At 40.8% G+C, this 8,779-nt stretch overlaps 1 long non-coding RNA gene across 2 annotated transcripts in view; it reads left to right on the top strand.

The window, feature by feature from the left end:
• Positions 1-830: 830 nt before the first annotated feature.
• Positions 831-8,779, top strand: part of LOC110355990 (uncharacterized) — a 31,765-nt gene continuing 23,816 nt past the window's right edge. The window contains exon 1 of one of the 2 annotated variants that reach the window (XR_010475702.1): positions 831-1,315. This is a non-coding gene — a long non-coding RNA (uncharacterized LOC110355990). The remainder of the gene's footprint in view (positions 1,316-8,779) is intronic. The other variant, XR_010475703.1, reaches the window with a different exon arrangement.

The following is an 8,779-nucleotide window of genomic DNA, read 5'->3' as shown; positions in this document are numbered from 1 at the left end:
CACACTTGATGCAAACAAAGATGGAAAAAGAGCCACCTTCCTCCTTGGCACTTCTCTGGTTATTCTTCAGCTTCAGGTATGTCAGGTATATGTCAGTATATTTATGCAGAAAATAGTTTATCAAGCCAGTCAGCAAAACGGAAGTTTGCAGCTGGCTCTCAAGAATTAAAAACAGGGGAAAACTACACTAAAGAAACAATATAATTCCCCATGACCTCACCTTGAGACTAGTCACGTGAACTAGCTTGGATCACAAAAGATTTTGCACCATTAAAAATATTTAGGAGATGGCGAAATTATAGTTTATATCCCAAACTCCCTGCAGTGTTAAACTGTATAAATCCAAAACAAATGTTGCTTCATATTTTGACTGTACATGGAGCTACAACATACATGCATATCTTTGCTCCTTTGATGGTTTTTAACATCAAGAAGGGCTCCCATCACACTGTGAGGACATGCCCTTTGCTGTCCACAGCCTTGAAGTTTAGATGTTTGCCAGAAACATGCCATGAACATCCAAGTAAGGAAAGGTAACAGCCACGTCGGTTTGCAAATACATATTTCTCCCATTTCTACTACCAAAAGAAGAGGGAAAAAAAATAAAAATAAAAATAAAAATAAAAATAAATACATTTATGCAGGGAAATATTCATAGAAATCACAATCTAAGCAGGGGAAATGCTAAATTCAAGAAATAAATTAGTCATTTATACTATGGACTTAAATGTAACCTGAAACATGTTATTAACTCATTGCACACTGCACATGTCTAGGGGCAACAGCCACATCTCCCACTACAGGACTTGTACAGTCCAATTTAAGTACTCACCAAGCACTACCACTATAAGGTGGCCTTACTGAGCAAAGTTTGAGCACTGATGATCTTGGATAGAATAATTTCCATTTGTGTGAGAACATTCTTACAGTGATGTACATCTATGAGGCTACATAAAAGCTGAATTAGAAACCCCAATTTGAAATATGGTATTTCAAAAGTAACAAGGAGTCCTTCCCCTCTCTGGAAATCTCTGGTTTCCCAAGCAAGCGGATGGATTATAATGAGCCATTGTGTATTATTTTCTGTTTGTCAGTGACCCAGTTTCCATGCTGTCTGCGATACTGAAATGGGGAATTAAAGCTCGGGGTAGATCTCCAGCTGCAATAACGCAGCCCTGCTCACCACGTCGGTACCCGGCGAGCTGGGAGCATCGCCCCATCAGCACACAAAACTCACCAACTTTCATTTCTTGGCTTGGAAAACATGACAAATGCCTTTCCATCATCAACCATAATTTCCAACATCAACAAACAGGTGAGTAGGAACATATTAACAAACATGAATTTTGAGGTGACTTCAATAACAGAAATTTTCTCACTTGACAACTCACAAAGCTGGGATGGGTTTCTGAGAAGAATGTATATATTTCAGTTTGTGACCTGGGACTGATTACATGATGAAGTTCAAATGGCTGTTGACATAGAGATTTTTTTGCAGGATTGTTTGATTATTAAAATTAATATAAGCACCCAGTAAGAATATTCAAAAAGAGAGCTGCATTCTGCCTTATTATTAACTTCATAAAATATTTTTTGTTTTCTGAAAATTACGTATGTTGCACACCGATGATCCTTGCAATGTCTCACAAATAATACATTTACACATCATTTAAATCATACATTATAATTTATAGGTTAGTTATTTTATTTTCATGTCAATCAAAATCAGAAGCTGTATGAAAAAAGCTTAGATTAGGTGAAACACGTTTTTCATTGTAAGTTTTAATAAACTGATGACAATATTGTAAGACTTATCACAGAAAAACCTGCCATCTAATAATAAGCTTTTTCCTGTTTATTTACATGTTCCACCTTGTGTTTGTTTGCAAAAAGTTAATAAATACAGCAGAGTTAAACATGTGTAAATATGTGAGTCTACACTGGATAAAACCTGTGACACTGAGCTGCAGATTTACCTAACTAGCGAAGAGTGGATATTGAGATTTCAGCCTTTTTTATTGCAGCACTCAACATCTTTCTGAAGAGGGATTTGATGTTTAGTCCAAATAACTCCTGTAAGGTTGGCAGGGTGAAGACAGCCACCCAAGCCCCATCCCAGCACAGTTTTGAAATGGTTTTGCACTGGCACTGCCTTTGCAGACACTTCAGTTCTGGTGCTGTTGGGTCAGCACAGACAACGACACACGGAAGCCATGCTCAGAAGGCAGAAAATCATTGTCATTTCCTCCTGGGTCTGTCTTGCCCTTAATCCACCAGGCTGGAAGCTCCTAGATGGTGTCCCATGGCTTCCAGCGGTCCCCAGAGCACACGCCTAAGATAGTGGTGGTCCTGCTAGGCAAGCACCATCCAAAACTTTTTAATTCAACATTTTTATTTACATTTCCATTCCTGTATTTGTCACCCAGATCTAACCAAACCCCACCGTGTGAGAAATGAGCCATCTGACAACACAACCATGAACATGGTCATACCATCAACAAGGTTTTCCTCACACACATGGCTTGCAGCACACATCAGAGTTAGCCAGGTGCTAGCTGGCATTAGTTTGCCTTTGAATTCCTGTCAAGCAGCTACACCGTCCCCATAGAAAGGTTATTCTTGACGCATCCTGAAACCCAAAGTGTACCCACATGCTCCAAACCGAAGTGAGCGTGGTCATCCTGACTGCTCCTCTCAAAAGCCTCCCAGCACAGACCAGGACAAAACACAAGTCCCCGACTCCTGGAGGATGCACAAACACAACAGCTCCTCTCTGCTGGCTGCATATGCCATGGTAGTTAAATGCTGACACTACTTACTGCCTCCCTCGTATATGGCAGACCTCCAGCAGCTGTGGTTTCAGGACGGGCTCTGTTAGATCACAGATATTTGTAGTTGTGAAGCCACATCTTGCTGAGATTCAGCCAACCACGGCCATATGGATCGGCGGGAGCACCACTGGTGACACATGCAGGGGCCCTTTGGTCAGATTTGGCAGCATCGCTACCCAGCAGCCCTCCACATCACATAGAGTCACCTCCATAAATCACTCACTACCAGGCATCTCTTCAGCAACCTGGAGCCAGTCCAGCTGGACCACGAGCACAGACCTCCACCTCTTGGCGTTGCAGTGGTGGGCAACGGTAGCAGTGCAGTTTGGACATCATGTGATGCTAAACACTCTCCGTGGTAAAGGGATGCTCTCAGAGCAATACAGGGCACCAGCTCAAATAATCTCAAGCTCTAAATGAGCCCTTGGTCTTCCCACCACCCTTCAAGGAAGCGTAGGGGAACAAGTCCACCTCGACTGACATCAGCCTTTCTGCACAGAGAAACCCAGGTGCTTGGGAAGGAAATTTACCTCTGACAAAGAAGAGAACACCTCTCACACCTGCCCCTGCCAGCACTTTTGATGCCCAGAGCAAATTGTTGCTGTTGTTGTTGTTGCTTTCCTGTGGAAAGGAGCAGCTTAGCCTATATGATTTAAAAATATCATTTGCCTTCTTCCCCGCAGATGGCAAACTCTTTGGTTTCTGCCACCACTAAACATACAAATAAATCATCAAGATATGATCTGCTAACATATTCAAAATGATGTTTGGCCTGGGTATTTTTTTTTAGCTTCAAACATCAATTTAATTTTGTAATGAATACATGCTTCATCTCATAACATTTCATTTTTCATACATTTAGCAAAATTGCTTAACTGATATATTTTTTCCAAACCAGCTTTATTTCTACCCTAAAAAATGCAAATCAAAGACTCGTACTCTTATACAACGTGCAGAATTCCCTACTGTTGGTTCAATTGCTAGATTATAAAATATTCATAATATCCATATTTTTTCACAAAATGAACTGGGTATTCCAACTTTTTAATATAAATCGTGTTAAGATACACAGGCAAAATTTTACAGGCCCCTCTGTGCAGCAGTTTCTATGTGCATTTGCTCCCCTCGCTGAGGGAAACCTCCCCAGCACCCACCCACACGCTGCGCACGCCTTATCGGAAACACCGGTGAGGTACATCCAGCCCTCACTTCATGAGCTTAATGCCCTTTGCAATTCTTGTCTGAGCAGTTGCTCGCTGAAGACAAGAAGACTTATTTCTATTCATTCCCTGTATAATCCACCTTATGAATTTACACCTCACCTACCCGCACATTCAAGGACCCAGAAATACAAAATATTTCCTACTGTGTTTTAAACCCACATCCTCCTGGATACAAGATAAGAGCTGAATAGCTTTGACACTGCACTGGTTTCATATTCATGCGTAAGTTATGGATACAGCAACAGATCAGCACTTCTTTGTGCTTCTCATTGGCTCTGGTTCGCTGCCTTAAACTGCGCCTGAGTCAAGGCCACGCTTTAATGCCATAGACGCTCTATTCAAATACCAGTATGACCACATTTTAAAAGCCACCCTGTACCACTTCATTGCCGCAGATGTCCTTTACATCTGGCAAGGGCCGTTTCTCTGCATGTCAACAGTAATTCAGTTTAACAGCTGTCTCTTTTGACAAGCTTAGTGTCAGACTCTGAAATGACAGGGTGACAGTTTTCCTTTTCTTTAACAGAACATAGTGCAAATTAACTATTTGAATGCAGGATCACTGAACGCCTCCCGAATACAGTTTTCAGAGTCAACTAAATAGGATTTAGGAACCATCAGTATTAACACCCGAAGCTGAAAACCTGTAGGGTCTGACAAATCAAGGCACTTCGCTTGTAATTGAGATTCTTACCTGAAATCTAAGAGTTCGACACCCAGAAAACCTTAAATTGAGTTGAAATAGACACTGGAGGTAAACATTGGGAATTTGCAAACTGGAATGAGAAGTACTTTTCCTGCATTGCATTAATACATAAGAGAATTTTCTGTATATTTAAAATGTTTATTAATATAAACAGCTAATGGTATCACGTGACTCAGCTCAGCTTTCACATAGCACGCTGTGCACACACATTTCCCACAAATGTCAGACGTACAAAAGCCCCTCAGCACAATTTCTCTAGGACTAAAACTATGCCTGAGATAATACTGTACATCTTAATGATTGAAACCTTTAGCATAAAAACAAGCTTATGGACAGTAACAAAGTGCCACCGTGATTTATGAACAACCAGTAACTGCTACAAAGACACCGCTTAATTCTGGTGCAAGAGTCAGCTTTATGAGGCTGGCTGTATTAGGTTCACATAAAAGCAAATTAAAAATATATATGTAAACATTACACTACACATATTTAAACGGCACACTGATGTAAGTTGTATGGTGAGCCACATTGTTGTGTTAACGTGATGCCCTGGCTGCCACGATAGAAGGAGGAAGGATGTTTCCCTGATTTAGTTCTTGTTCTATTGAAGCCAATGGCAGACCTCAAAGCAACTGCAGTATGTCTGGACTCCAGCTCACACAGTTGATGTTCTTTTGAAGAACTATGAAAACCTTTCTGCTGTTTGTTCCTGGGTAAGCAGTGACATCTAAAGTACTCAAACAAACAAACAACAAGAACAAACAAAACAAACAACAACAAAAAATGCAAAACCCCACAAACAAACAAAAAAAACCCACAACCAAAAAAAACCCAGCAACAAAAAAAAAACAGCATAACATTTAAATGCCATTAGTAACTGCTTTTGTTTGCTTATTTATATGTTGCTCTAAGTATTTGTATATGCTACCCATTGCCGTAGCATCTGGGCACCTCATGATATTTAGAAAGATTCACACTCAAATGCCTATTACTATCTCTAAAAGGTAAGCCCACTTATACAAGCTGAAATGGAGATTTCTCCTTACACAGTCTCATAATGCAGCCAAGTTCTTCCTCTTTTATTCAGCTCTTTCTAATACACTATTGGTCATGACCTGCAGAACAAGTCACTTATTGCCAACCACTCTATGGCCAGGTCTCTCATACAGTAAAACTTGCACATCCCTGCTCTGCACAAAGCATATACAATCACTGAAAATACTTAACCTCCCTAAATCTATCATACGCCTGAACACTAATAATTCTATAACTTAAGCTAAACACAGTACTATTCAGCTGTAAATTTTATGGCTACCATCTCCACCTCTTATGAAGTGTGAAAAGAGGCTTCATATCTGTCAGTCTTTGCTCAGAAATGACTTTCGCTGATTACTTAAACTTTCGTTAAATAAGCTTTCCACAAGCTGTAAAAACAGAACACAGTAGGGAAAAAATTGGCTCTCTTTTAAAAGTGCTGTAAAGTCTCTTTTTGAATGAGTAATTAGAAATGTGTAAACTCTTTTATGGATATGTGAGAAGCACACACAAAAAATTTGACATCCCATGCAAGTATTTCTGTGTGCTATCAAATTTCATTGTATTTCACAGAGACCAAAACTATACAGACCCAAAATACACATACATTAGTGGACATGGGTTATTTGCCAAGAAGGAATTTACATACAGTACAAGTAAAATGTCCTAATTTAAATCTACGACAATGGATACTTACATTCTTAAAGAGAAATCAGAGTTGTTTGTCTTTCTGCTCATATTTATACAGATTGCAAAGCTGTTGACAGGGCATGATTTGAGCTGGGCCTTTCCCACTGCCTACTGTTATTTTTATTGCCATTGTCAGCTATCTTTTCCGTATCGAGAATCAAGACGAGATGAAGATGTCCTGATTTCCTGAACCCCTATATATGAAGACAAAGAGACACCATGCAACCCAGCCGTCAGGCAGTAGGGATGCTCTGTCCTCATCCCCTTGAAAATTCCCCCAAATCCTTAGTGAAACCAACACATTTTTCCATCTTAATTTCCCCCCAGCACACACAAGCTGTTCATCCCCAAGCCAAACTCTGCAGATGCTCTGCAACCCCCTTGTACATTCATAGCTTTGGGTCCCTCTCCCGGTCCTTAAAACTCATGCTATTTGTGCTGAAAACTTGCTTTGACTTTGAACCTCATGATCAGCTCCACAGCAGGGGGCCAAGTTACCTAAAAATAAATTAAAGAAACTTATAGACAAGAGGGAGATGGGTGCTACCTCTGCATGATCTCCCACCTCCCCGGGAGAGAGGACAGGGCATCTCAGGGACACCGAGCTGGAAAGCCTCCCCCCTCCAAACTAGTAGGATGTTTGCTTGAAAAGCCAGTGGATGTCACGCTGTGTACACGTACTGTGCACTATAAATAGTAATGTCTTCTATGCTCCTCTCCATGGAAAAAAACGGCAGGAGGGGAAATAGTCTCAAATCTGTGTAGTTTTCAAGCCAAGGAGAGCCAGCCTCATTCCCTGCTCGGCGGGGGAGCCATAGGTAGGGGGTCTGACCCTCCAACCCCACTGAGTCGGAGGAGCCAGAGGAAAAAGCAGGTTCCAGATAACGAGCCGGCGGGTCCTGCAGCCCCCCCGTGAGCAAACCCAGCCCCTCTCTGAGGAAGACACATCCTTACACATAGCTTCTGGCTCCCCAAAGCATCCCTGCTTGAGGGGAGCATGCCCCAAAAAGCAGCTGCTGCCCCTCTAAGTCCCGCAAATTTCCAGCACGGGAATGATGCCAAGGGGTCCCATGGAGAGCAAAGAGTACCGCACAGTGCCCTCCCTTCTCCCAGCAAAGATATTAGTGCCATTATTATTTATTATTATTATTATTTTTTCATCCCCGAGAGAGTGATTCAGACCTCACCTGCAAAGTTCAATAGCCCTGGGGATGGCAGAGCGATGCCACTGCTCCTGCTCCCTGCGATGCCACTCCAAGTGAGTTCTCTGGCAAAGCACTTTCAGGCAGCATTTGGTGCCAAGTCTGTTATAAAACCGAAAACGGTGCAAATGTTTTCGAGCAGAAGAGCAAAATCATGAGAACGCAAAAGCCTTCACATATCTTCAGTGGGGAGAATGTATTTAGTGCTCCCAGCAGCTATCAGATGGGGCAATATAGGCAATTTATTGTTTTGTCAATACCTTTTATTTTGATTTAATAACTTATAAAACCTATGGTCTATCTGCAGCACAAGCTCAACTTTCTTTACACAACCCCACTTAACTTTCAAACACTTTAACTTTCAGGTCAAATCTCTGTCATATTGATAAATGGGTCTATTTAAATTTTTATCACTGAAGAATTCTCTCTGGTGTCTCTTTCACTATCAGATTTCACGCACAAAATAACACGACACTTATTTTTTTGTTATCCACCACGCGCACACAAAAAAAAGAGTCACTACAGAAAGCACAGATGTGGTGGTGAAACATCTGTAATTTGTCTGCAATAGTATCACTCCTACAGACATTTCATACAGAGAGAAGTACAATATTTTCAGGAATAATGCATAAAAATACATAGAAAATCCTACTATAGGCTATATATGCTAACTGCAGACTCTCCTTGTGTTAACAAGTAAATAAGTCTAAGTATTTTGCCCTCATGAGGCATTACTATACACGATATAGAGGCCCCAAGTGAAGTTTAATCTTATTTGGCTATCTGACTATTACTTCATTGGGCAAACTAAGAAAAACAGCTGCAAAGTCAACAAATTTGTAGGTATTATTGTAAATAATCACCTGGTTTTCCTGCCAATAATCAGGACCAAAAATATAATCCTTATAGCCCCAACTGTGCTAGATATGTTTAACCTTTACTTTAAAATGGTATTAAAAGCTGAATACTGTGGCTACTGTAAAGATAGTAAAAACAGATACTGTAGGAATATAACAGTGTTTAATGACAAGCTATGGAGTTCTACTGGAAGAAAAGCAAGAGCATAAAAGGTTAAATAAACAGAAACCACAG

Source organism: Columba livia, chromosome 12, assembly GCF_036013475.1.
Source record: "Columba livia isolate bColLiv1 breed racing homer chromosome 12, bColLiv1.pat.W.v2, whole genome shotgun sequence".
Taxonomy (NCBI): Eukaryota; Metazoa; Chordata; class Aves; order Columbiformes; family Columbidae; genus Columba; species Columba livia.
Note: the sequence above shows the minus strand (reverse complement) of the source record. Positions and strands in the feature narration are given on the sequence as shown.